The 21,675-nt window shown below is 35.9% G+C and overlaps 1 pseudogene; it reads right to left on the bottom strand.

The window, feature by feature from the left end:
• Nucleotides 1–1,155: 1,155 nt before the first annotated feature.
• Nucleotides 1,156–2,542, bottom strand: LOC130858699 (elongation factor 1-alpha 1-like; annotated as a pseudogene).
• Between the last annotated feature and the right edge of the window lie 19,133 nt (nucleotides 2,543–21,675).

Here is a 21,675-nt window from a genome sequence, read left to right as displayed (position 1 = left end):
TACGTTAGTAAACTTTAAGTGTTGTCTGACAATTAAATGCAGGTCTGGTCTTAAAATTGGTCTAGAATTAATAATATGTAAACTTAACAATATTATAAAATTCACTTGTAGTCCTGATTCAAATCTTTCAGTGGTTCTCAATTTACTCTTACTCTAGTAGTTAAAAAAATTATCTTCATCTACCTGGATAACATCATATAGGTCTTGACTTTTTTAATCCATCCAGTCACTCTTTGACTTCGAAGATTTTAATCCATTTACATTCATAGCAGTTACTGATAGGTGAGGACTTAATAAGGCTAAGTTATTGTGTAATTTCTGACTGTTTTGTAGTTCCCTTGTTCCTTTCTTCCTCTCTTGCTAAATTCTTTTGTGAAATAATTATTTTCTGTAGTGGTATGTTTTGATTCCCTTCACATTTTCTTTTGTTTATCTACTGTAGGTTTTTGCTTTGTGGTTTTAATAAAACATCTTATAGGTATAAGTCTATTTTACACTAAAAATTTAAGAATTACATACAGAAATTTTGCCCCTTCACTCTCCCCTCCAACACTTTATGTTTACATCTTTTAATATTGTATATCCATTAACAAGTTATTGTAACTATAGTTAGGTTGAATACTTTTATCCTGTAAACTTTATAATATAATTAAGTGGTTAACACATCATCATATTACAATATTAGTGTATTTTAAATTTGATTATATACTTAGCTTTACCAGTGTGTTTTATATTTTAGTATGTTTTCATATTACTAAGCAGCATCCTTTCATTTCAGCTTAAAAAACTCCTTTCAGCATTTCTTATAAGGCAGATATAGTGGTGATAGACTCTTTCAGCTTTTGTTAGTTTGAGAAAGTCTTTTTTTTTTTTTTCACATTAAACTATTTTTTAATGGGTCTCAAATTCTGTGACAGATTTTTGCTCAAGTTGTTTCCATTAAAAAGTGATTTTAAAAACTAATAACTTAAAACTGCCACACACAAAACAAATGGTAGACAAAACATTCTCCTTTCCTTCTGAAGGTTTTATGATGCATTGTTATCATTAACCAGTCTTTTACTATTAGACTTAAATGGCCAATTGAGACAAACAGTTCTGAGACCATTCTTCCACCACTGATTAAGACTGGGTGGCAGGTATTGAGGGTAATACTCATTTAGCATTCTGAGCTTTCTGGGAAGACTCGTTGACCTTGTCAGCTCCAGCTGCCTTCTTGTCCACTGCTTTGATGACACCCACAGCAACTGTCTGTCTCATGTCACGAACAGCAAATGGCCCAGAGGAGGATAGTCAGAGAAGCTCTAAACACACATGGGGTTGCCAGGAACCATATCAACGATGACAGCATCACCAGATTTCAAAAATTGGAGGCCATCTTCCAGCTTTTCCCCAGAACGACGATCAATCTTCTCCTTCAGCTCAGCAAATTTGCAAGCAATGTGAGCTGTGTGACAATCCAGCACTGGTGCATATCCAGCACTGATCTGGCCAGGATGGTTCAAGATAATCACCTGAGCTGTGAAGCCAGCTGCTTCCATTGGTGGGTTCTTTTTGCTGTCACCAGCCACATTGCCATGAAGACCATCTTTGACAGACACGTTCTTGACGTTGAAGCCTACATTACCCCCAGGAAGGGCTACACTCAAAGCTTCATGGTGCATTTCAACAGACTTCACTTCAGTTTTTACACTGACAAGAGCAAAGGTGACCACCATGCCAGGTTTGAGAACACCAGGCTCCACTCGACTCACAGGGACAGTACCAATACCACCAATTTTGTAGACGTCCTGGAGGGGCAAACCCAAGGGCTTGTCAGTTGGGCGAGTTGGTGGCAGGATGCAATCCAGAGCTTCAAGCAGCATGGTTCCACTGGCATTGCCATCTTTACAGGTGACTTTCCATCCCTTGAACCAGGGCATGTTAGCACTTGGCCACAGCATGTGGTCACCATTGCAACCAGAAATTGGCACAAATGCTAGTGTCAGGGTTGTGGCCAATTTTCTTAATGTAGGTACTGACTTCTTTAACAATTTCCTCTTATCTCTTCTGGCTGTATGGTGGCTCAGTGGAATCCATTTTGTTAACTCCACCAATTAGTTGTTTCACACCCAGAGTGTAAGCCGGAAGGGCATGCTCATGGGTCTGCCCATTCTTGGAGATACCTGCTTCAAATTCACCAACACCAGCAGCAACAATCAGGACAGCACAGTCGGCCTGGGATGTGCCTGTAACCATGTTTTTGATGAAGTCTCTGTGTCCTGGGGCATCAATGATGGTCACATAGTACTTGCTGGTCTCGAATTTCCACAGGGAGACGTCAATGGTGATACCACGCTCGCATTCAGCATTCAGTTTGTCCAAGACTCAGGCATACTTGAAGGACCACTTTCCCATCTCGGCAGCCTCCTTCTCAAAATTTTTCAATGGTTCTCTTGTCGATCCCACAACCTTGGTAGATCAGATGGCCAGTAGTGGTAGACTTCCCCAAATCTACATGTCCAATGACAATGATATTGATGTGGGTTTTCTCCTTTCCCATTTTTGCTTAGGTTTAGCAGTGGTTTTCATGACACCTGTGTCCTGGTAGCAAACCCGTTGTGAAAAAGCTGAGAAAGTCTTTATCCTTCATTTCTGAAGGAGAATTTTTCCTATGTGAATTATTCCTGGTTGGCAGGGTTTTTTGTTTATTTGTTTTTTATTTTATTTTTTTCTTTTAGTACTTTGAATATATCATCCTACTCTCTCTCTCTCTAGGCCTGCAAGCTTCTGCTGAGAAATCCACTGAGAGCATTATGGAGGCTCTCTTGGGTGTATGTTTTTTTTTCTCTTGCTGCTTTTAAAATTTTCTTTTTGTCTTTGATTTTAGACAGTTTTATTATGATGTGCCTTAGAGGAGACTTCTTTGAGTTGAAGCTGTTTGTGGATCTATGAGTTTCATGAACCTAGATGTCCAAGTCTTTCCTCAGCTTTGGGAAGTTCTCAGCCATTATTTCTTTTTCTTTTCTTTTTTTTAAAGAACTTTTATTGAGATACAGTTAACAGACAATAAACAGCATATATTTAGAGTGTACAATTTGGTATCCCAATCTCCCAATTCATTCTCCCCCAACCCACCCTGTTTTCCCCACTTGGTGTCCATATGTTTGTTTTCTACATCTGTGTCTCTATTTCTGCCTTGCATTTCCTCTTTCACAGCTGTTAGCATTTGCCTTATGTATTGAGGTGCTCCTGTATTGGGTGCATATATATTTATAATTGCTATCTCCTCTTCTTGGATGGATCCCTTGATCTTTATGTAATGTCCTTTCTTGTCTCTTGTAACATTTTTTATTTATAGTCGATTTTATCTGATCTGAGTATCAGTATTCCAGCTTTCTTTCAATTTTCATTTTCATGGAATATCTTTTCCCATCCCCTCACTTTCCATCTGTAAGTGTCCCTAGGTCTGAAGTTGGTCTCTTGTAGACAGCATATATATGGGTCTTGTTTTTGTATCCATTCAGCCAGTCTGTGTCTTTTGGTTGGTGCATTTAGTCCATTTACATTCAAGGTCATTATGGATATGTATGTTGCTATTACCATTTTCTTAATTGTTTGTTTATGTTTTTGTAGGTCCTTTTTTTCTGTTTCCCGCTTAAAGTTCCTTTAGCATTTATTGTAGGGCTGGTTTGGTGGTGCTGAATTCTCTTAGCTGTTGCTTGTCTGGAAAGCTTCTGATTTCTCCGTCGAATCTGAATGAGATCCTTGCTGGGTAGAGTATTCTTCATTGTAGATTCTTCCCTTTCATCACTTGAAATATATCATGCCACTCCCTTCCGGCTTGCAGAGTTTCTGCTGAGAGATCAGCTGTTAACCTTATGGGAGTTTCCTTGTATGTTATTGGTTGTTTTTCCCTTGTTGCTTTTAATAACTTTTCTCTGCCTTTAATTTTTGTCATTTTGACTACTATATGTCTTGGCATGTTTCTCCTTGGGTTTATCCTGCCTGGGACTCTCTGCACTTCCTGGACTTGGGTAGCTGTTTCCTTTCCCATGTTAGGGAAGTTTTCAACTATAATCTCTTCCAATATTTTCTCGGGTCCTTTCTCTCTCTCTTCTCCTTCTGGAACCCCTATAATGTGAATGTTGGTGCATTTAACATTGTCCCAGAGGTCTCTTAGGCTGTCTTCAGTTCTTTTTATTCTTTTTTCTTTATTCTTTTCTGCATCAGTGATTATCACCATTCTGCCTTCCAGGTCACTTATTCACTCTTCTGCCTCAGTTAATCTGCTATTGGTTCCTTCTAGTGTATTTTTCATTTCAGTTATTGTATTGCATATCTCTGTTTGTTTGCTCTTTAATTCTTCTAGGTCTTTGGTAAACTTTTCAATCTTTGCATCCAGTCTTTTCTCAAAATCCTGAATCATCTTCACTATCATTATTCTGAATTCTTTTTCTGGAAGGGTGCCTATCTCCTCTTCATTTAGTTGTTTTTCTGGGGCTTTATCCTGTCCCTTCATCTGGTACAAAGTCGTCTGCTTTTTCATTTCTCTATCTTTCTGTGACTGTGGTTTTCAGTTCCACAAGATGAAATACTGCTGCTACTGCTCGATACTGCTGTCTTCCCTCTTGTGGAGGAAGCTATCTAGGAGGCTCGTGGGTGCTTGCTGGCCGGAGGGACTCGCCATTATTTCTTTAAATAAGTTTTCTGGTCCTTTCTCTACTCTTCTCTTCCTGGGTCTCCAATAATGCATAGACTATTTCTTTTAAAGATATCCCATATTTCATATAGATTTTCTTAACTAGTTTTCACTACTTTTTATTTGTTTGTTCTCCTGTGATTGGATAATTTCAAAGGACCTGTCTTCTACTTCACAGATTTTTTTTTCCGACTACTTGATTATGTCTGCTGTTTGTGCTTCCTATTGTTTTTTTTTTCTATTGTATTCTTTTTTTTTAATTTATTTATTTATTTTACTTATTTATTGGCTGTGTTGGGTCTTCATTGTTGCACACGGGCTTTCTCTAGTTGCTGCAAGTGGGGGCTACTCTTCATTGTGGTGCACAGGCTCCTCACTGTAGTGGCTTCTCTTGTTGTGGAGCACGGACCCTATGTGTGTGGGCTTCAGTAGTTGTGGCACATGGGCTCCATAGTTGTGGCACATGGGCTCCATAGTTGCGGCACGTGGGCTTAGTTGCTCTGTGGCAAGTGGAATCTTCCCAGAGCAGGGCTCGAACCCGTGTCCCCTGCATTGGCAGGCAGATTCTTTACCACTGTGCCACCTAGGAAGTCCCTTCTATTACATTATTAAATGTCATTAGTTGTATTTTCCAATTCCAGAGCTTTTGTTTGATTGTTTTTCATGATTTCCATCTCTCTGTTCAACTTATTTTGTTTATGTATTGCTTTCTTGATTTCACAGAATAGTTTTCTGTGTTGTTTTATAGCTCACTGAATTTCCATAAAACATCTATTTTGAATTATTTTTTGGGCAAATTACAGATCTTCATTTCTTTGGATTCAATTAATAGAAAATTATTGTGTACCTTTGGTGATGTCATGTTTCTTTGATTTTTCATGCTCTTTGAAATCTTTCACTGCTTTTTTTAACGTGTGAAGAAGCAGTCACCACCTTTAATCTTTGCTGACTGGCTTTGTGAAAGAAATACCTTCCATCAGCCCTGTTAGAGGATACTGAGACTTTCCTAAATCTTTTTTTTATGTATACTCCTGCTCCACATTTCTTGTTCCTTCTTTGGGGGAGTTCTTAAGATTGTGTGCCTTCTCACAATTTGGCAAAGCCACTCTGGGTGCTGATGTCCTCCATTTTGCTTTCCCTAGGGTGGTGCTAAATGCTCAAGTTTGTGTGGCTTCTCTTAATCCCGTGGAGTCAGGCCAGCTTTCTGCACATGCTGACTAGTTATCTGTAAAGGCTTTCTCTCACTGTTGTTGGGAGCACATATGGGGAGCTGACCATGAGGTGGTGGAGTGTGTGAGTGAGGCACACGGTATATTGGGGGTACCCACGGGTCAGTCGGGGGGAACCTATAGGCAAGGGGTCCCTTGTGGCTTGTGGGCAGGCAGTCCTTTATCCAGTATGTAGGATTAGCATTCCTTTGATGCCCGTCAAAAGCCTGGTCCGCTGTTCTCCTGGTTATGCCCTGCACTCCGTTTCTGTAGCACACCTGGACATTTCTAGACAGTATGAGAAGAAAGTGGGTTTCTTTGGCAGTGCCTCACACAGCTGGGGAAGCCAGCATTCACACACTTCTTACTTTCCCCTGAGAGTGAAACCACAGGCTACGGGGGTTTTACTTGGCTTGGAGCTGTGCCCCTGTGGATGAGGGGTGACGGGGTAAAGTGAAATAGGTCCTCTTATCCTCTTCAATTTGCATCCAATCTAGGATTTTTTTTTTTAACCCAGCAGTGTGCTAGAACTTCTCTGCTAGACTCCTGGACTTCCATAAATGCTCTCTTGTCCATGGGGGTTTGTCTAAATGGAGTTCTTTGGGTGAAGATGATGGAAAACTCATTCTGCCACGACGATTTCAACCCTCTCATTAACAGTCAATTCTTTAAAATCTATCTCATAGAATATTTAATTCGTGTCTCTAAAATGTCACTATTTTAGTAAAGAAAATAATGTTTGACTATTTTCCATGGCAAAAATGCTTTTCTCATATTTTTAAATTTATGACTCATGAAAATTTAATACAGCAAATATAGGAGAAAGCAAACAATATGTAGTAAATAAATCAGGAGAATATGTTAATAATGTGTGATGCTTGGGTAACGTATAGTACTTAATAATTATATTATTTTTACAAAATGTATTCAGTTAATTAGAAGTATTAAGGTTGATATTGAATTTTATATACATTGAAATAATCATAAATATTGAATCCGTGGACCCTATTCTATTATTGGAACACCAGAGGTTGTAAATCATTAAGTTTTAAATTCTATTTTTTATTTACTGCATCTTGGGATATTGTTAATGGTAAACTACATAGATACACATTATATCATAAAGTTGAAATTGAACTCTAGGAATTTTTTAAATGCATAAATAAGAATAAAAATAGTTTATTATGGACTTCCTAGGTGACACAGTGGTTAAGAATCCACCTGCCAATGCAGGGGACATGGGTTCGAGCCCTGCTCTGGGAAGATTCCACGTGCTGCGGAGCAACTAAGCCCGTGTGCCACAACAATTGAGCCTGCGCTCTAGAGCCCGTGAGCCACAATTATTTAGCCCGTGTGCCACAACTATTGAGCAGGAGTTCCTAGAGCCCTGTTCTGCAACAAAAGAAGCCACTACAATGAGGAGCCCGTGCACCACAATGAAGAGTAACTCCTGCTCTCAGCAACTAGAGAAAGCCCATGTGCAGCAACAAAGACCCAATGCAGCCAATAAATAAAATAAATAAATAAATTAAAAAATGGTTTATTATGTAAATTCCAAATATGCTTTGTCTATTTGTGGAACCTGTATGCAAGCTAATAAGATTCCAAGATCTCTCTCTCTCTCTTTCCCCCACATTCTGATTTCAAATGTCATATAGCTCCATTTATTACAGATCTAATCTGGTCATTTTTTTTCTCTTTCAATTAGGTTTGTTTTTCCTAATCTATTTGTGTATTTTCACATAAAGATGTTGTTTTCCCTGCAGGGAGAAAATGAGATTGCTCCCCATACATCATTTTTTAAATTTATGCTTGTAAGTACATATGCATTTTTAACAATAGATCACTCATCTACCCATTAAAATTAATGTTTTTGAAATAGCAAATGATATAATAAAATATATTTGCATTACATCAAATGCATATTATAAATTTATTAAACCAAAAAGTTAGAAAATTAATTTATGCACACATAGTTTAAACAATTGAAAATATTGTCTTTATATCATAATAAAATGAATTGTCTGTCACTTAAGTAGCTTTAAAATGACAAAATTCCATATGTCATTTGGAAAGTCATATACTGGATGGATTAGTAACATAGTTTGAAACATTTTTGCCTACAGGGGAATCTATTAACCCAATAGATTATAACGAATGACAACTTCATCAAGTTGCAACTTATTGTTGCACAGCACAATGAGCTCTGAAAAAAATAAAAAAAAGAAACTACCAATTGCCTACCTCATCATCTCATGTAAGATTTTGGACAATATTACTCAGACTCAAATGTAAAAGTAGTGGTTCTTAATTTTGACTGATACATTGAATCATCTAGACAACTTTAAAACTTCAGATGCCTGGGTTCTTTTTTCAGTGATTTGGATGCTTCGAATGGAGCCTAAGCAAGGGTATATTTTTATAAAGTTACCACCATAATTATAAAACATAGCCAGAGTTGAGCAACATTGTCTTAAGAGTCAGCTATGTGTTTACTTTTAACATATTTTTAGTAATATTAGAAGTTATTATACATTCTATTCTTAGATCCCCGTAGAATATAACCGACTATAGCTAGCTATGATATCAGTTCAGCATTTCAGATTCAGCAGAAAGAAGAAGTTCAACTCAGTCATAAACAAGGCAGAGTGAAGATAAATACTTTGAAAAAAAGTTGAAAAATCATGACATTTCATTTGTTTATTTTTTTAAGCTCTTTATTGGAATATAATTACTTTACACTGTTGTGCCAGTTTTTGCTGTACAACAAAGTGAATCAGCTGTATTTATACATATCTCTCCATATCCCCTCCCTCCCGTGACTCCTTCCCACCCTTCCTAACTCAGCCCTCTAAGTCATCACCCATCATCGAGTTGATCTCCCTTTGTTATACAGCAGCTTCCCACTAGTTATCTATTTTACATTTGGTAGAGTATATATGTCAATGCTACTCTCTCACTTCGTCCCAGCTGCCTCTTCGATCCCCCACCTCGTGTCCTCAAGTCCGTTCTCTCCATCTGCATCTTTATTCTTGCCCTGTCACTGGGTTCATCAGTACCATTTTTTTAGATTCCATATATGAGTTAGCATATGCTATTTGTTTTTCAATTTCTGGCTTATTTCGCTCTGTATAACAGACTCTAGGCCCACCCACCTCACTACAAATAACTCAGTTTCATTCCTTTTTATGGCTGAGTATTATTCCATTGTATATATGTGCCACATCTTCTTTATCCATTCATCTGTTGACGGGTATTTAGGTTGCTTCCATGTCCTGGCCATTGTAAATGGTGCTGCAGTGAACATTGTGGTACATGTATCTTTTTGGATTATGGTTTTCTCAGGGTTTATGCCCAGGAGTGGGATTGCTGGGTCATATGGTAGTTCTATTTTTAGCTTTTTAAGGAACCTCCATACTGTTTTCCATAGAGGCTGAACCAATTTAGATTCCCACCAACAGTGCAGGATTGTTCCCTTTTCTCTGCACCCTCTCTGGCATTTATTATTTCTAGATTTTTTGATGATGGCCATTCTGACCAGTGTGAGGTGATACTTTATTGTGGCTTCATTTGTTTATTTTTTTAATTTTAGTTTACTTTGATTATTTATTTTTAATTAATTTTTATTGGAGTATGGTTGCTTTATAATGTTGTGTTAGCCTCCACTGCACAACAAAATGAATCAGCCACACACATAGAGATATCCCTTCCGTTTTGGACTTCCCGCCCATTAGGTTACCACAGTGCATTAAGGAGAGTTCCCTGTGCTATACAGTATGTTCCCATCAGTTGTCTATTTTATACATAGTATCAATAATATGTATCATTTTAAAAGTGTGTTTCTTTTTAAGGGCACCATTCCTATTTCTACCAATGAAATATTCCATAGAATGATATCTGAAAAGCATTATCTTTAAATCAGACCAATATGGAAACACTCTGTTGTTTAATACTTGCTTTGCCTAAACCTTGATTTCTTCTTCATAAATTAGAAAAATGCCTTATAGTCATCTTGCAAATTAAGGTAACAATGAAATAATTTAGTAGGTACATTGTGAACACCAGTTCTCTCCTGGAGTGTTATTACTTTTTTGTTCATTAGAAAAATATACCACTAAAAATCAAATAGCTTAATTCTTAAATAAAATATGTATGAATCTTCTAAAAAGAATTTTTTTGAAATCCATATAGTAATGATATACTAATTAACTAGTTAATTCAAACTAATTAAACCAATAAAGTAAGGATTGACTATTGAAATTTCAAACGGAGTTGTTTTATAAGTGGGTCCACTCAGAAGTATTATAGTACCAACTTCAGTCTATTCATAATATGACTTAATCAAAATTTAATTAGCTGTCAAGATTTCAGAAGTATAGCAGTTACATAAAGTAAATTACATCTCTAGTTTTCCAGGGCTATTACACAGTAGAAAATATTCCTTTTGGCTTATTACTTACAATATACTTTTTTTAAACCGTGATCACATTTCCTCTCCATTACATGCACATTTACATTCTTCTTACTGTGCTATTTACTTTCAGTCTCAGATTTTCTGTCTATGGCCAATATATTCAGAATTGGCAATTCTATGAGGTCATAATTTCTAACTAAATATTTTAATAAAAGGAGACAAGATATATTAATTTTCCAGACATCCAGAAAGGCTATATTAAAAAATCCAAAAAGGTCATCCATTCTATAAATTGGCTCCCTTTGTTCAGATGCTCATCCTGACAGAGTCACGGTCAGGGCTGTTGGAATGGAATGTGGCCTCCTTTGAAACCAGGAATGCTTCAGGCAACTCCCTTGACACAGGGCTATGCTGAGGCCTAGCTTCTGCAGTTATAAGCAATAGAATGCCTTTGTTCCTGCTAATCTCTTGCTTTTACTAACTGCACTCAACGCTTTAAGTCTGCAAGTGCTAGCAGTTTTTGAATACCATAATCTTTCTTACTTCTGTGGTTTACAGTTGCCATTCTCTCTCATCAGGAATGACGTTTCATTTTCTTTTTCCCTAGTTAAACTACTCTTCATTCCTTGAATACAACGCAGTTTTGCCTCCGCTGGGAAGCCACACCTACAGTCTGTCTGCTGACTGGTTAGAAAGCCTGACCTGTTCTGATAGTATATCATTCTCATTCCATATGGAGTACTTCTCAGAGTCTACAGATATTGCTTGCCTCTGAGTAGGTAAGGTTCACATGTCTTAACAGCATTTGAACCAATAATTAACAACCAGGGCTTTTCATACAAAAATCCAAATATCTAGCTTCTCAGGAAAAACAGATATATCCAATAACACTGGAGTGACATGACAATAATTTTCAGGGCTGAGTAAGTGCTACCTCTCAGAGGGGGAATGACTAGATATTTTCTAGTTTTCAAAAGCCCTACACTGCCTAGTTCTCTTTTCAATCTGTTAATTTCTAATTTCCTTAACAGAGTAACACTATGAGCTCTTATCCTAGCTTTGTTAAAACTTTGACTCTTTCAATGACTTGGTCATTATTAGATATTCTTAAGCAAGTCACTCAGTCTTCTTGTTACTTCTTTTGCTGATTGTCAATATAGGAATAATAGCATTATTATTCTGTAGTTCATAATAAGGTCATTTTTGAATATCGAACATGTTAAGGTATGTAAAATATTATATAATTTTAAGTTTTCTGCAGTTAGATAGATAGAGATATAATAATACCTATTCTAAATATCATATTAAGACCATACCTAGTGTTTTCTAGTTAAATGTTAAAATGTGCCCTTATAGTTATCAAGATAATTCAAACTCAAGACCCTTGTTGCATTTGATAATTCAATTTTACTGAAGAGATAGAATTAAAATACATCAATGTTATACAGAGGAGTATTAGTGGGAAGATTGAACAAAAGGAATTCTTTACCTAGTGATAGTTTAAGTGGATATAGCTTATGTGAAATGACAAAAAAATCTTATAAAGATAACTTTGTTGTGGCTTTGGTGACCATAACTTTCATGACCTAAAAAATAATGATTTAATGGAAAGAAAAGTAAATTATGTCCATGGTTTATTTACTAAAGGCTGGGAATCAAAACTAAGTACAATCAAAATAAAGATTTATCACTCAACTCAAATTATAGTTAATATGAAGAAGAAAAATTCATCAAAAGAGTTATACTTGTGCTAACTTAAAATCATTAGCAATAATACACTGATCATAAGGAAAATCTATACTTATAATTTATACAAAAAATAATATTGTGGCTTCATGGAAATTAAAACCTACAGAAAACCTAAATATTGAAAATCTCTTGTTCACTTCATAAAATCATTATTCTGTGGCATAAAGTATCTGTTACATGCAGAACATTCTCATAGATACTTAATATATAAAAGAGTATACCCATTAATTTTAAACATTTTATGGAGTGAGACATTCAAAAATTTGAAAACATTTAGTTTAGTAATTTTTTATCACTTTAAAGATACGTAGAACTGTAAGAAAATGCAACATATACAACTAAAAACTACTTCTTGAGAAGTATTTTTTCAATTTTAACATTTTAAACTTTTTGGATGTAGTTAGATCCATGTCTTCAAAATTTATTAATATCAAATTTTCTTATAGAGTTATTATTTCCAACAAACATGTATACTACTATATTCTGAAAGTGCAAAGATGAAAATTCATGACTCTATCACACAAAACATGATGAATTTGTCTATTTTTCTCTCAGCATGGGTTACCTGAAATGAGGCAGTTTCTCTTTTCTCTGATCTATCTAAAGATAAAAGTTATCTGGCTTCTTTATGACTAAACTTTTATGTTGGAAAATATGTTAGCATCACAGTGGCAATGTCCAATATAAACAGAACTCCAACACACCCTTCTGGTTCATAATTTATGTTCTGAATGTACTTAAAATTGCCCTAAATCTGTTTTAAATCAAACTAAGCTACAATTGCCCCTTGTTTTTGCTTGTTTGATTTTTTTTTGAGAAGTTGGCTCATGTGTCAGGAAAGGAGAAACGTTCAGATACTTGGAAACATATAGATTCGGGAGAGTCTACCAAAGCTTCTTTGAAAGGATGTGACCAGTTTTCCTTTTCTAAAATTAAAACTCATTGCCTAAAATAAATCTTCTCATTGCTCAGGGAAAAATGCCTCCCTGATCCAATATGTTATCACCACAGCCTCCCTAGAATTTCTCTCCCACAATTTTTCCAACCCAGCATTGTGTGAAAACCATGTTGAGAAGGTTTTTTTGTTGTTGTTTGATTTTTCTTTTGTTTTAAGTTTGAACACTTGAAAACAACAACGGGGACTTCCCTGGTGGTTCAGTGGTTAAGACTTGCACTTCCAATGCAGAGGAGTGCGGGTTCGATCCCTGATTGGGGAACTAAGATCCCACATGCCGGGTGGTGTGGCTAAAAAAAAAATATGCTTCTAATACATACACAGACATTCACATGAAAGTTTAGGACAAGAGCCTTATCTGTTAGAAACTGCCATTGCAGTCATGTTGGATAGTTTCTGCTTTGGAAAAGTTGGATAGCAAGTGATAGAGAGAGAGAAAAAGAATGAGTTCCAGTTGGAACATATTATCTTTAAAATATGCACATGAGAAATGCTTGGAAAACAGTTGAAAATATGTATCTGAAAATCAAGACAGAGTCCAAACCTAGAGATAAATATTTGAGTGTTACCTTCATGAAGCTCTAGGAGTATTTTTTTTAAGCTGTTTATTGGAATATAATTGCTTTACACACTTGTACCAGCTTATGAGGTACACCAAAGTGAATCAGCTGTATTTTACATATATCCCCATATCCCCTCCCTCCCGTGACTCCCTTCCACCCTTCCTGTCCTGGCCCTCTAAGGCATCACCCATCATGGAGTTGATCTCCCTTTGTTATACAGCAATTTCCCATTAGCTATCTATTTTACAGTTGGTAGTGTGTATATGTCTATGCTACTCTAGGCGTATTTTTTTAAGCATGGCATGTCACCAAGGCTTTTCGTGATTTGGCGCATGCCTGTTTCTCTCTCTGTTCCTCTCCCATGACTTACCCTTTGATCACATTGAACAACTTGTGATACCCCGAATGTGTCATATTTTTTCAAGATATTGCCTGTAATGTCCTCCATATTTTCTTCTCTTACCATAATTCCTAGGAAACTTCTACACCTTACTTAAGACCCTGTTGGAAAGCTTATGTTTGTAAGATGTTTCATGACCTCTGAAATGAGGATGACTCATTCTATTCATTGTTTCTCTACTTTAGTATTTATCACATTAATTGCAGTGGCGTGTTTAATTATCTGTTTGCTGTTAGGCCTTTTTAGGGAAAGCTATATCTTATTTGTCTAAAACGTAGGAATATTTTCAACACATTTGCTGAATAAATGGATCTATTAATTAATTAAAAATTTAACAGACCTTCCTGCTAACTCACTATAACATATGTGTTTCTGCAAGAATTCTCCACCTGAACTGGATACAAGTAATTCTAACTGTCCTTATCTGAAAATAAACTTGATTTCATCAAAGTCATTTTTAAATCAGTGGTAGAGAAATTGCAGAGTAATTCATATAACAACTCAGCGATAGTGCCTATAACCTCAGACTTTCCTCTCAGTATTCATCAAGGCTAATGTGACACAGGAATGGGCAGGAGAGGATGCTTTCACATAAATATATGAGCTGTTATTTCTAACTTATTTTTGCTGCTGTCAATATGATCCCCCATTTAATTAATCCAGATTCATGTATGTTTGACATTTACTTAGTGCCTATTATATGCCAGGTACTGTGCTACTTGCCCCTGATCCCTACCTGGTGGTTCCTAGGGGACAAGTTAAGAAATTAAAATCTCACTATGTATTAACAGTAGCAAACATTGAAAAAAAGGTCTAGAATACACTGATAACAAATATTATCCTGTAGCTAGAACATGAGCATTAATATACTTTATGGATTATATTTAGCCTTAATATAACATTATTGATTTTGAAATTTTTATTCATATTGTAAAATATGTTCATACTGACATTGGGCTTCTATCTTTTTTTTTTCCATTTATAGTAACATAAACAGAAAAAAAAAACTACAGAAAAGGAGGCCATTGTCTTTGAGAAAATCTCTCTGCTCTTAAACATGATCTACTTAGAATCAAATATTAAATAACTGAGAAAATGAAAAATACAAATGTGACAGAAAGGCCATCGTGTATGTTGTGAAACATCAGGCATGTTTAAAGTTATATTTGTTTGAATAAAGTGTAATCTAATAATACAGGTATGTTACCCCAAAGAAAGTTAACTGAATGAATACAGAAAATTTAACAGATGCTTTTTTTTTGTAAATTTTTTTTGGAATGGGTGATTTTTCCAATGCTTTATTATTTCACTTCATTTGACTTTGTAGACTGAGACACTGAAGGGTTCACATGAGCCCCAAGCCCAGAAATAGCCACCAGAGAGACAGAGACAACTCCGGGAAAACACCTATGGATTTGTCTTAAGACAAAGGGCCACAGAACTCCTAACATTTAGAGAGCCTGGCACCTTCGTGTGGGTTTTTTATGGCTCAAATAAAGCATTTGGAAAGTTTTATTGATCCCTCATCCTCTCTCAAAAAACTGTGAATTATTTTGAGGCACCTTGTGACAGATTAAAGGAACATCAATGGTGACAGGATGATTTTCTAGAGCCTTTTGTGGATTCAACTTGTTCCAAGAGAGGAAATGGGATATATGCTTAACTGAGACTCTTTATATTCCAATTTAAACACAATCCAACCTCTTCACTGTAAAGCAAGGTGGATATCATTCACTTCCCACAATTCAAAATCACCTATTCGGTAGAGGGCAGAGAAGTCCCTTAACATCCTGCAATGCACAGGCCCCCATCTCCCTCCACACACACATAAACACGTACACAACAAAGAATTATCAGATCCAAAACGTCAAAAGTGCAAAAGTGAGAAACCTGCCACACAGGAACAGTAATTGGAGTGATTGCTGGATTTCCCATGCAAAATTATGGAGAAATGAAAGAAGTGATACAGTATTTGTAAGCTGCTGAAAAAAAAGAACTTTCGATGAAAAATTCTGTATCCAGTGAAATTAACTTTCATGAATGAAATGACATAAAGACATTCTCTGAAACAAGAAAACTAAGAGAACTGTTCTTCCGGCAGATCTGCCCTAAGTTGATAAAGAAAGTTTTGCACACAAAATGGAAATGACTCCAGAAAGAAACTTGGAAATTAAGAACAAAGGAAAAATAACCCAAATGATATATATCTGGGTAAATATAACGGATTGTTTTTCTCTTGAGTTATTTAAAATATGTTCATGTGCTAAAAGCATAATGTATAATATTGTTTGATAGGGTTTTCGATGTTTGTAGATGTAATATGTAAGAAACTATAACGTAATAACAGAGGGCAAAGGGACCTGTATGGTGGTTCAGGTTCTACATTATACTTGAAGAGGTAAATATTGGCTCTAACTGGAGTGTAAAAAATTGTGTTTACAATTTAATCCATAGAGATACCATTAAAAATATACAAAGAAATGCAGTCAAAAGCAAAATAGTTAAATGAAAAGGGAATGCTCAGAATTGTTCAAATAACTCAAAAGGAGAAAGAGAAGGGGGAAAAAGAACAAAAATAAAAGGAAACAAAGAGGAAACAATAAAATTATAAAACTAAATTAAATTTTATCAATAATTATATTAAATATAAATTATTTAAACATACCAATTAAAAAACAGAACAGATAAAAAAATGATCTTTTTCCAAGTGCTCACATTCATTGGGTGCAGGCTGTGTAATCTATGAGCAGATCAGTTGGCTGTAAGATATAAGTTCAAAGAACATAAGGAAATATACCTACAGAAAATGAAGCCATCAGTTCAGACTTAATTGGACAGAATTTTAATAAGAATTTATCACCAAAACCATCTCAGAATTCTGTCTAAATCTTGAGATGGCAAAAATATTTTTAAATCTCTTAATATTAGTAAGAGATAATTATTGAGTGGTTATTATGTCTAAAGTAATGTAATAATGCTAATCTAGTTACATATATTACGTAATAGAGGTTTATGTGAATGATGTAGTCTATAGTACACTGAAGTCTATATAAAGCTGTATGGTTCATTTAATAGAACTGGTGCATATTATTTTAAAATCAATATCAAAGTTCATTTATTGAATATAAACTCCTTGGTTAGAAACATAACCATATTCATCTTCAGAGAAAACACTATGCTTTTCATGGCAATTCACATAATGACTTAGTTTCCAGGAAGGTTTTTGATGAAAAGTGATGCTGCCTATATAAAAATGTTCCTAGCAGAAATATTTCCCCCTCAGCTAATTTGAATCAAACTACTGCTATAAATATTTCACAATTATTAGTTTAGAAAGGTGTACTGAGAAAATCAAAACAAAAATAGAGTCTCTGCTTCAAAAGACTGCATTATTTTCTAGTGGTTTTGAGCTGGCACTAATACCGGGACAGAAGGAGATACCCAAAATAGCAACAACAGGCTCTTCGGGCTCCCTACATCAATTTTCTAACAAATACCAAATAACTCTGTGTATGTGTTTGTGTGTGCATGTGTGTAATAGTGTCAAGGGGACACAGGATAAAATCATTTTATGCGAATATTTGTGTGAACCCATTAAAAAATGTGTATCAACTTCACGTAATGAAATCAGAGGGAGATAATTTTAATTTTGGCTAACTATGTAAGGAAGACACTTATTTAAGGAATTTTTCCCAATGGACTTAGGAAACTTTCTCTTCTTTTAGTACTATATATTTACAGAGCAATAAGTCTCACAAAAATAGATTATTGAAAGTAAGAAATCAGAATGAGGTTAGGGCTCCCTCTATTTGGTTTAGGAATCTGGAAAGATCAGTAATTAAAAGGACAGATGTCTGAATCTTTTCAAAAGTACCTAGCAAAGATTTATTCCTCAACCTCGATCCCTTCTCCATCTTCACCCCTAATGCTCTCCACATCAAACACAAGTATCCACAGGGGCACCGTGGCTTGTTATTTCCTGAATTGTGGGCAACATAAATATGATGGTATAACATTTCAATGGTTGGCGATAATCTAAATGTGTTCTCTTTGTTTTCCAGTTGTCCCTGATGATGCTGGGAGTGGAATAAGTTGTGGAACATAAATGAGATATGAGTGAAATTGGGTCCTTCTAGAGACCATGTATAGTAAGAAACTGTGAAAAAATAATGTAAACCAGTGCCTTTCATTTTGTGATCAATTTTAGAAATGTATTGATTTAACACTTTAAAGAATTTCTATTTTTACCTTTCTACACTACTTAAATCCCTGTCCAAGAGTGTAGAGTTCTTTTCTAGGAAAACGGGATTCTATTCCAGTTTTGGATCCGATTTAGATGTAAATTGGACCAAAAAAATGTAGAAACTTCCTATGCCATTAATAGGACTGAAAATCTCTTTCAAGATTAATTCAGTTTGCAGGAGGTCAACTTCTGGACTAGTTTAACCTCCAAATAATAAATGGAATCCCCGAGGAAGAGCCTCCTGAATGATTAGACCTCATCACTTAACATAGATCTGCTCTTATGAGAAATAGGTTCTAAGGGAGTTCTTCACTGAGACCCTGCAGTAATGTTGATCCCTTTTTATCTTAAGAAGCTTGTGATTGCTGTATTCACCCAAAGAATATCACTTCATCATATGCAATTCTACTCTTTTTTCTTTTAAGCTTCTTTATTGGAATATAATTGCTTTACACTCTTGTACCAGCTTATGAGGTACACCAAAGTGAATCAACTGTATTTATACATACATCCCCATACCCCTCCCTCCTGCGGTTCCCTCCCACCCTCCCTGTCTTGGCCCTCTAAAGCATCACCCGTCATCGAGTTGATCTCGCCCTGTTATACAGCAACTTCCCACTAGCTATTTTACATTTGGTAGTGTATCTATGTCTATGCTACTCTCTCAGTTCATCCCAGGTTCCCCTTCTCCCTCCGCACCCCCACCCCAGCCCCATGTCCTCAAGTCCATTCTCTACACCTGCATCCTTATTCTTGCCCTGTCACTGGGTTCATCAGTACCATTTCTTCGGATTCCATATATATGAGTTAGCATATGGTATTTGTTTTTCTCTTTCTGGCTTACTTCGTTCTGTGTGACAGTCTCTAGGTCTATCCACCTCATTACATATAGTTCAGTTTCATTCCTTTTTATGGCTGAGTAATATTCCATTGTATATATGTGCTATATCTTCTTCATCCATTTTTCTGTTGATGGACATTTAGGTTGCTTCCACGTCCTGGCTATTGTAAAAAGTGCTGCAATGAACACTATGGTACATATTTCTTTTTGGATTATGGTTTTCTCTGGGTATATGCCCAGTAGTGGGATTACTGGATCATATGGTAGTTCCATTTGTAGTTTTTTAAGGAACCTCCAAACTGTTTTCCATAGTGGCTGTACAAGTTTACATTCCCACCAACAGTGCAGGAGAGTTCCCTTTTCTCCACACTCTCTCCAACATTTGTTGTTTCTAGATTTTTTGATGATGGCTATTCTGACTGGTGTGAGGTGATACCTCATTGTGGCTTTGACTTGTATGTCTCTAATGATGAGTGATGTTGAGCATCTTTTCATGTGTTTGTTAGCCATCTGCATGTCTTCTTTGGAGAAATGTCTATTTAGGTCTTCCGCCCATTCGTGGATTGGGTTATTTACTTTTTTGGTATTAAGCTGCATGAGCTGCTTATATATTTTGGAGATTCATCCTTTGTCCATTGCTTCATTGGCAAGTATTTATCCCATTCTGAGGGTTGCCTTCTAGTCTTGTTTATGGTTTCTTTCACTGTGCAAAAGCTTTTAAGTTTCATGAGGTCCCATTTGTTTATTCTTGATTTTAATTCCATTACTCTAGGAGGTGGGTCAGAAAGGATCTTGCTTTGATGTATGTCATAGAGTTTTCTGCCTATGTTTTCCTCTAGGAGTTTTGTAGTGTCTGGCCTTAAATTTAGGTCTTTAATTCATTTTGAGTTTATTTTTGTGTATGGTGTTAGGAAGTGTTCTAATTTCATTCTTTTACATGTTGCTGTCCAATTTTCCTAGCACCACTTATTGAAGAGGCTGTCTTTTTTTCCATTGTATATTCTTGCCTCCTTTGTCAAAGATAAGGTGCCCATGTGTGTGGGTTTACCTCTGGGTTCTCTATTCTGTTCCATTGATCTTCCTTTTTATTTTTGTGACAGTACCATACTGTCTTGATTACTGTAGCCTTGTAGTATAGTTTGAAGTCAGGAAGCCTAATTCCACCAACTCCATTTTTCCTTCTCAAGATTGTTTTGGCTATTTGGGGTCTTTTCGTTTCCATATAAATCCTAAGATTTCTTCTAGTTCTGTGAAAAATGCCGTTGGTAATTTGATCGGGATTGCATTGAATCTGTAAATTGCTTTGGGTAGTACAGTCATTTTCACTATGTGAATTCTTCCAATCCAAGAACATGGTATGTCTCTCCATCTGTTTGTATCGTCTTTGATTTCTTTCATCGGTGTCTTAAAGTTTTCTGCATACAGGTGTTTTGCCTCCTTAGGCAGGTTTATTCCTAGGTATTTTATTCTTTTTGTTGCAGTGGTAAATGGGAGAGTTTCCTTAATTTCTCTTTCTGCTTTTTTGTTGTTAGTGTATAGGAATGCAAGAGATTTCTGCACATTAATTTTATATCCTGCTACTTTACTAAATTCATCGATTAGTGCTAGCAGTTTTCTGGTAGAGTCTTTAGGGTTTTCTATGTATAGTATCATGTCATCTGCAAAGAGTGACAGTTTTACTTCTTCTTTTCCAATTTGGATTCGTTTTATTTCATTTCCTTCTCTGATTGCTGTGGTTAAAACTTCCAAAACTATGTTGAATAATAATGGTGAGAGTGGGCACCCTTTTCTTGTTCCTGTTCTTAGAGGGAATTCTTTCAGTTTTTCACCATTTAGAATGATATTGGCTGTTGGTTTCTCATATATGCCTTCTATTATGTTGAGGTAATTTCCTTCTATGCCCATTTCTGGAGAGTTTTTATCATAAATGGATGCTGAATTTTGTCAAAAGTTTTTTCCGCGTGTATTGAGATTATCATATGGTTTCTATCCTTCAATTTGTTAATATGATGTATCACATTGATTGACTTGTGTATATTGAAGAATCCTTGCATCCCAGGGATAAACCCCACTTGATCATGGTGTGTGATCTTTTTAATGTGCTGTTGGATTCTGCTGGCTAGTATTTTGTTGAGGAATTTTGCATCTATATTCATCAGTGATATTGGCCTGTAATTTTATTTTTTGTAACATCTTTGCCTGGTTTTGGTATCAGGGTGATGGTGGCCTCATAGAATGAGTTTGGAAGTGTTCCTCCTTCTGCGATATTTTGGAAGAGTTTGAGAAGGATAGGTGTTAGCTCTTCTCAAAATGTTTGATAGAATTCACCCGTGAACCCATCTGGTCCTGGGCTTTTGTGTGTAGGGAGATTTTTAATCACAGCCTCAATTTCTGTACTTGTGATTGGTCTGTTCATATGTTCTATTTCTTCCTGGCTCAGTCTTGAAAGATTGTATTTGTCTAAGAATTTATCCATTTCTTCCAGGTTATCCAATTGATTGGCATATAGTTTTCTCTCATGATCTTTTGTATTTCTGGAGGTGTCCATTTTTACTTCTCCTTTTTCATTTCTAATTCTGTTGATTTGTGTCTTCTCCCTTTTTTTCTTGATGAGTCTGGCT

This window comes from Hippopotamus amphibius, chromosome 8 (genome assembly GCF_030028045.1).
Source record: "Hippopotamus amphibius kiboko isolate mHipAmp2 chromosome 8, mHipAmp2.hap2, whole genome shotgun sequence".
In the NCBI taxonomy this organism is placed as follows: Eukaryota; Metazoa; Chordata; class Mammalia; order Artiodactyla; family Hippopotamidae; genus Hippopotamus; species Hippopotamus amphibius.
This window is presented reverse-complemented; position numbering and strand designations above follow the sequence as displayed.